We start from the raw sequence: 7,532 nt of genomic DNA on the forward strand, positions 1-7,532 counted from the left end.
TTGAGATTTGGGTGAGGACATAGTCTTCTTTGGAAAAGTGTCGTTCATGTCTTTTGTCCATTTAAATTTTTTTTTCTTGTAAATTTAAGTTCTTTCAAGATGCTGGATATTAGACCTTTATCAGATGCATAGTTTGCAAAACATTTTTCCCATTCCATAGGTTGTCTGTTTATTCTTTTGATAGTTTATTTTGCTGTGCAGAAGTTCTTCAGTTTTATTAGATCCCATTTGTCAATTTTTGCTTTTGCTGCAATTGCTTTTGGTGTTCTCGTCATGAAATCTTTGCCAGGTCTTATGTCCACAATGGTACTTCTTAGGTTTTCTTCTAGGGTTTTGCTAGTTTTAGGTTATACATTTCAGTATTTAGTCTGCCTTAAGTTGATTTTTGTATATGGTGTCTGCAAGTGGTCCAGTTTCAATCTTGTGCATATGGCAAGCTAGTTATCCCAGTACCATTTATTAGATAGGGAGTCCTTTCATCATGTCTTGCTTTTTGTTGATTTTGTCAAAGATCAGATGGTTGTAAGTGTGTGGCTTTATTTCTGAACTCTGGACTCCAGATGTCCAGGTCTTCAAAACCACTTATTGAAAAGAAATTCGGCATTAGTGTCCTGAGATTTCTATAACAAAATATCATAGAAAGGATTGGTGGCCTAAACAACAGGCATTTATTTCTCAAAGTTCTGGAGACTGAAAGTCGAAGACCAAGGTGCTGGTCAATTTAGTTTCTGATGAGGGCTTTCTTTCTGGCTTTTAGACAGCCACCTTCTCACTGTGTCCTTCCATGGCAGGAACAGTGAAATCTCACTTCTCTTTCTCTTTTTATAAAGCCACTAACTCCATCATAAGGACCCCACCCTCATGATCTCATCTAACCCTAATTTCCTCCCCAAGGCCCATCTCCTAATACAGCTTCATTGGGGGTTAGGGATTTGACATATGATTTTTTTTTTTTTTTGAGACAAAGTCTCACTCTGTCACCCAGGCTGGAGTGCAGTGGCATGATCTCAGCTCACTGCAACCTCCAGCACCCGGGTTCAAGCGATTCTTGTGCCTCAGCCTCCCAAATAGCTAGGATTACAGGTGCCTGCCACCACACCCGGCTGATTTTTGTATTTTAGTAGACACGGGGTTTCACCACGTTGGCCAGGCTGGTCTCAAACTCCTGACCTCAGGTGATGCACCCACGCTGGCCTCCCAAAGTGCTGGGATTACAGGCGTGAGACACCATGCCCAACCAACATACGAATTTTTGAATGGGACACAATTTAGTCTATGGCACTATTGTAAATATGTTGAATTGGTTTTGCACATTTGTCAAAAATCAGTTGGCCATATTTATGTGTGACTGTCTCTGGGTTTTGTGTCTTATTAGTCTTTTTATTTATCCTTCTGATAATACCATATAGCTTTGGCTACTGTAGCTATAGAGTAGCCCTTAATAGCTGTAGAGTGAGTCTTCCCACTTCATTATTTTTTTTTTTTTTTTGAAAGACTGTTTTAGCTTGTGTCCTTCCACAGAAATTTTGAATGAGCTTATCTATGTGTACAGAAACCTTGGTGGGATTTTGGTAGGAACTGCATTAAATTGAGAACTCAATGTGGGGAGAACTAACACCTTTTCTACCTGAATCTTCCATGTAATAAACACTGTATGCCTCTTCAATTTTCAATTATTTAAGTTTCTTTTATTTCTTTCTCAACATTTTATAATTTTCATCAGACAGATTCTATACTAAACTATATTGTGTAGTTTAACTTTATTCCTAATTATAACTTTCTTTGTGGTATTTCTAATTGGTACCATACTGTAAATTTTACTTTCCACATAGTCATTGTTAGTATATAAAAATATGTTTGAATTTTCTGTACTGATCTTGGATTTTGAGACCTGTCTGAACTCACTAATTAGCTGTAGAAGAAAGTTTGTTTGTTATTAGTTTGTTCGTTCTTCAGATTCCTTGAGACTTTCTATGTAGACAATCATGTCAACTTAAATAAGAATAGTTTTATATCTTTTTTATCTGAATACATTTTGTTTCTCTTTCTTGCCTTATTGCAATTACTAGAAATTCTATTATGTTAAATGAAAGTGGTGAAAGAATATGTCCTTGAATAGTTCTCAACCTTAGGGCAAAATGTTTCCCCACTATTTGTGATGTTAAATACAGGTTTTCTTGTAGGTGTTATTTGTCATGTTATGGAACTTTCTTCTATTTCTAGTTTAGAGAGAGTTTTATTTTGTTTTGATTTTTTATTATGAATAGTTGTTGGATTTTGTCAAATGCTTTTTCTGCCTCTATAGATATGACTGTAGGATTTTTCTTCTTTTGCCTATTTATATTATGGATTACATTGATTGATTTTCAAATGTCAAAGCAGTCTTGTATACCTAGAATCAATCTCACTTGTACATATTTTATAATTCTTACTATAGCTTGCTAAATTATATTTGCTGATTTTTTTAAGAAGTTTGAATCTAAGTTCATAAGACATATTAGTTTGTAGCTTTCTTTTTATTTTCTCTTTATACTGTATAATTTTGGTATCAGGGCAAAATTAATCTCAAAAACGAGTTGAAAATGTCCCCTTCTCTCTTATTTCCTGGAAGAATTTGTGTAGTATTGGTATTATTTTTTTCTTAATTTAATTCCTTCAGTGATTATAAAACTATTAAAGTTATCTCTTTCATTATAGTTAGATTCTGGCAGGTGTTAGTTTTCAAGCAACTAATCTATTTCCTCTCTCTGTCTCTGTCTCTCTCTATATAATATTATATAATATATAATTATATATTACATATATTAAAATTATATATAATATATTATATTTAATATACATACATTTACTTGTGGCTTATCCTTTTATCATTATGTAATGCCTTCTTTGTCTCGATTATTCCTTTCTTCTGATTTCTACCTTATTTATTTTCTGGATTAATGTATACATCTTTTCCCTTTACTTTTACCTTCACCATCACTATGTCATTGAGTTTCAGGTGAATTTCTTATAAACAGTATATATTTAGGTTTCTTATTTTGTTCAATCTATTGTTATCTATCTCTAGAACAGTGTAGTTAACTCATTTATATTTAAAGTAATTAATGATATATTGAGGCTTAACTCTGACAATTTATCATTTGTTTTCTGTGTTTCCTCTGATTCTTTATTCTCCATTTCTCTTGTTTTTTTTTTGTTAACTTACCCAGTTAACAACGAAAATAAAAAAAAAAAAACAATTTATAAGAGTCTATCTTGATTCATTTATAGCATTTTTGCATACATTGAATTGTTCTTAGTGGTTTCTCTAGGTAGTACAACGTACATGAAGAACTTATCATAGTCCATTGGTATTGAGCTTATACCTTTCAATGAAGTGCAAAAATCTTACAAGTATTTAGGCATCTTAACCAACGTTACATTTTAAAAGAAGTTTAAAAATTTCCTCCATATGCATTGAACTCTACATCAGTGTTCTGCACGCATGGAGAATGGCATGCTTTCCCAATTCCAGCTTTGGAGATATCAGTCAATTAATGGTCAATCACAGGCTAGGTATGTTCAAAGTGCTGCTCTGACAGCTGTGCTGTGTTCCAAGTATGAGACATTCCACATTCATGGATTCCACTGACACTGAAAGCCAGTCTAGATTTCCACCCAAAGCCACTGCCCTAGAATGCTGAAAGAAAACATTTTGCCTGGGAAAATTCAAGCCATTTCTCAGGCACATGTTCGATTGTTCAGTGTCAACACTCAAGGACCTAAGTGCTACATAATCTTTATTACTTTATATTTCAATTTCAAAAGTATTCCTCTTGTTTGTTTTCTGGGAATCTTTTTTGAAACCTGACAAGTAATTAGTTGATCAGCTTACCTTTCAGCATCAAGTGGTATTTTATCTTAATCTAAGATGTCTTTGGTAAAAAGGTATCAATGATGTGATAATTCAATTCAGAAGCCTCCAGAGATTTCCTTATGTTATATTTGTCATACAAAAGCAGAGATCTACTCAAGTGGAATGTGAATCACTGTGTTCATTTATATTTAGCACTATTAATAAACTATGAATTGAAGACATAACAAGTACTTCTTAACATAATTTATACAATACATAAATATAAAATGTTTAATACATATTAACTATAGTGATATGTTTATGTTGTATATTTTATGATACATTTAATTTAAAAGTACAGCAATTAATTCATCTTGGATGTCAAGTAATAATCACATCTCGGCAACTTAGTAGTTGAATTTTATGTTTCCTTCTTTCCATCCTTCCTTCTTTCTTTTTGAACACCACGAACTCCTCAAGATGCACTGTTTTATCATTCTAATATATAATAAATTGCATCACTTTTAGCATATGATGTGCTTTCAATATTTTGTAGTAGATGGGATAAAAAATTATAATTTAGTTCTACCAAACAATTTTATGTCTTTACAAAAACCCTGGTGGGACTTTCTAGGTTACAATGATTGAATGAATCCTCTCATACCCTGCATTGAAATGAGGAGTACTAAAAGCTAAAACTATCTGATAAACCTACCTCCTTTATTTTACAGAGTCTCTTCAGGCTTGCAGTATATATGAAGATACAATGATTACTTAGTTTATTGCATCAAGAAGGTTTAGAGTATTCTCTTAGTTATTCTGAATCTTTCTGTAAGAGGAGTGTAAGATAGGTATTTACACAGGTATCAGGTATTTGGTTGTCGTTTCCTACCATTACTGAAATGTAGCATTTGAAAAATTATTGCTAGCATTAGGTCTACTTCTTAAGACTGCTAAGCAACAGGAACTTCCAAGAAATTTTATAAAATAGGAGGAAAAGAGCCATGCGCAGAGACAGAAATGCCTCAGGACTCAGCATATAAAGCTAGAATGTCTGAGTTTAACTCTTGGCACCTTCAATTTCCACATCTGGGACCTTAGACAATGCTATGGTCAGAATGTGTGTGTCCCCTAAAATTCATGTTAAAAAACTAGTCACCAATGTGATGGTATTAGGAGGTGGGGCTTTCAGGAGGTGATCAGGTCATTAGGGAAGAGCCTTCCTGAGTGGGATTAATGCCCTTATGAAAGAGAGCCCAGAAAACTGCCTCGCCCCTTCCACAGTGTGAAGACATAGTCAGAAGGCACCATCCATGAACCAGCAAGCAGGCCTATATCAGACGTAAGAGTCTGCCAATGCCTTGATCTAGGACTTCCCATCCCCCAGTACTGTCAGAAATACATTTATATTGTTTATAAGCTACCTAGTTTAAGGTATTTTGTTAGAGAAACCCACACTGATCAAGACAGACACTTTACTTATCCATGCAGGGTTTCCGTATGTATAAAATGAAAAATCCTAACAGTTCCTACTTTACGGGATTGGTATAAGGTTTACATGTGTTAATCTTTGTAAAGTACTTGGAAAACTGCCTGGCACGTAAGTATTAGCTATTATTATTTCTGAGCAGAAGTTGACACTAAAATGCTACAGTATCCATGGGACAGGAGACCTCCTTCATACTTTTCATACCTCTCGATGGTACAACAGAATAAGAATCAAAAGCAGCTGAAAACAGTTAAGGCAGGGTGAAACATTACTACTCTAACACTTTAAAGTAAATGTGCTAATCCTGTATCTGCAAGTTGTCATTTCTTTATAGAGCCTTATCCAGAATGGTTTCACTTATATATTCGTTCAACTCTATTTATTCCACTGCACTGAGGTAGTTTCTGTAAGAAAATACAAAAGGTAATAGACTGTGCCTTTAAAGACTTATGGCTAGTACTGCAGAAAAAAATATGAAAAAGATAGCTAGCTAGCTAGAGAGAGAGAGAGAAATGGCTATCTGCCCATCCTAAGACTGAGTGATTTTACTGCTACCTAACTTACTTCAGAAGTTGTTAGGAATATCTACTTACAGTTTTTAAATGATGGATCGATTTTAACCTTCAATATTTCTAATTGTCTTTTTATGTTTAGCTAAAACCAACAAGCTGTTTGCTTCTCCGTGAAACTATTTTGCTGAATTGATCCTTGATTTCTCTCCAGCAATGTGGAACAGGCATGTTTTTGCCTTTGCGAACATGTTAACACCCTCCATCCCCTCACCGTTTGATTGTTTCTGGGATTAGCAGTAGGGGGCTCACCAGGTCCACCCAATGTGCACCCTCCTCCCAGCTTCCCCTCTGCTTTTAGACTGCAGGAAGGAATTGACTGGGTTGCTAACCCACACATCACTAAGGGCCTTAGTTAACGATCTGTAGATTATTAGAGATCCCAGCTAGCTGAGGACATTTTGTTTATTGGATGGATGGGAGTAGGGAGGGGGCAGCCTCGGCCAGGAGCTATGTTTGCTATTTTTGCCTAATGTTTAAATGGAAGAAAATTCCCTTGCAGCTCTCTCCAAACACAGCACTTTCCTTTGCCCTCATGTCCCTGTTATTTCCTTGCCCTGATGTCTGCAGCCTCTGAGGCACCCTGCCCTGTTCCCTTACCACCCTACTTGGCCGGGTGCTGCCTCCAGCTCAGATGAAGTAGAACAGGCCTCCCAGGGCTTGGCACATGGCACAAGAAGGCAATGTGTGTGGGTTCTTTTTTTTTTTTAATTCTTTTTTCCTTTTTTTTCTTTGTAACTCTTAATGATCTTTTCTTTGTGACTCCCATCCCCAATTACGTTCTCAAAAAGCAAAGTTGATGCATATGTACACAACCAACAGACTGTCTTCTCCTTGTTTTTCTCATGATTGTGCCTGTGAATAAAACCCTGAAATTATCAATTGGATAATAGAGCGATGTAGCTCTTCCAAATGGTTGGGTTAAATTGGCTGTGGTTTAAAGTAGAATTATCATTAATAATAATAGTAATAACCGGCCCACCAGTGGAATATTCATTCACACATAATAGCATACAAGCCCCCTGCTCTGCAAGTATCCAGGGGGTTGCTGTCTGGACAGAATCCTGTACGTAAAGGGAAAGAGAATGCCTGGATGACCCTCCTGCGAAGGCTCCTTTTCTGCTTTCTTCACCTCTGTCTTCAAGCCCCAGTTCTAGTACCATGTTTCCTAGCTTTTGGCAACTTCTCCCCTCTCTGATTGTATTTATTATCTCTAACACCCATTTATTGCTTTACAGTGCTGACTTGGATTGTTATTGATCTTTTAATGAGCACCTTGTCCCTTATACTTGTATCTTTCTGCTTCATCCACTTCCAGGCTTCAACTCCTGCAAGAGTCAGGTTTATCAGAGATAGCTCCTCTCTCTCAAACTTTGTATAAGTATTTTCATTAATTCAAATAATTCCTTTAGTGCTGTCTCGTCTACATCAGAAAGTATTTGATAAAATTCGTCTCTCTTGATGACACTACTAATAATATGAGTGACATTCACTGTGATCTAACTCTATGCCAAGTGCTATGTTGAGTCCTTCATGAACATTGACTAACCCTCATTATGTTATTAATCCTGCTAATTCTAAGAAAGAAGTATTGTTTCCCGTATACTCCAGATGACATAACTGAAATCCAAAGAGGCGA

Source organism: Symphalangus syndactylus, chromosome 14 (assembly GCF_028878055.3).
Source record: "Symphalangus syndactylus isolate Jambi chromosome 14, NHGRI_mSymSyn1-v2.1_pri, whole genome shotgun sequence".
Taxonomy (NCBI): Eukaryota; Metazoa; Chordata; class Mammalia; order Primates; family Hylobatidae; genus Symphalangus; species Symphalangus syndactylus.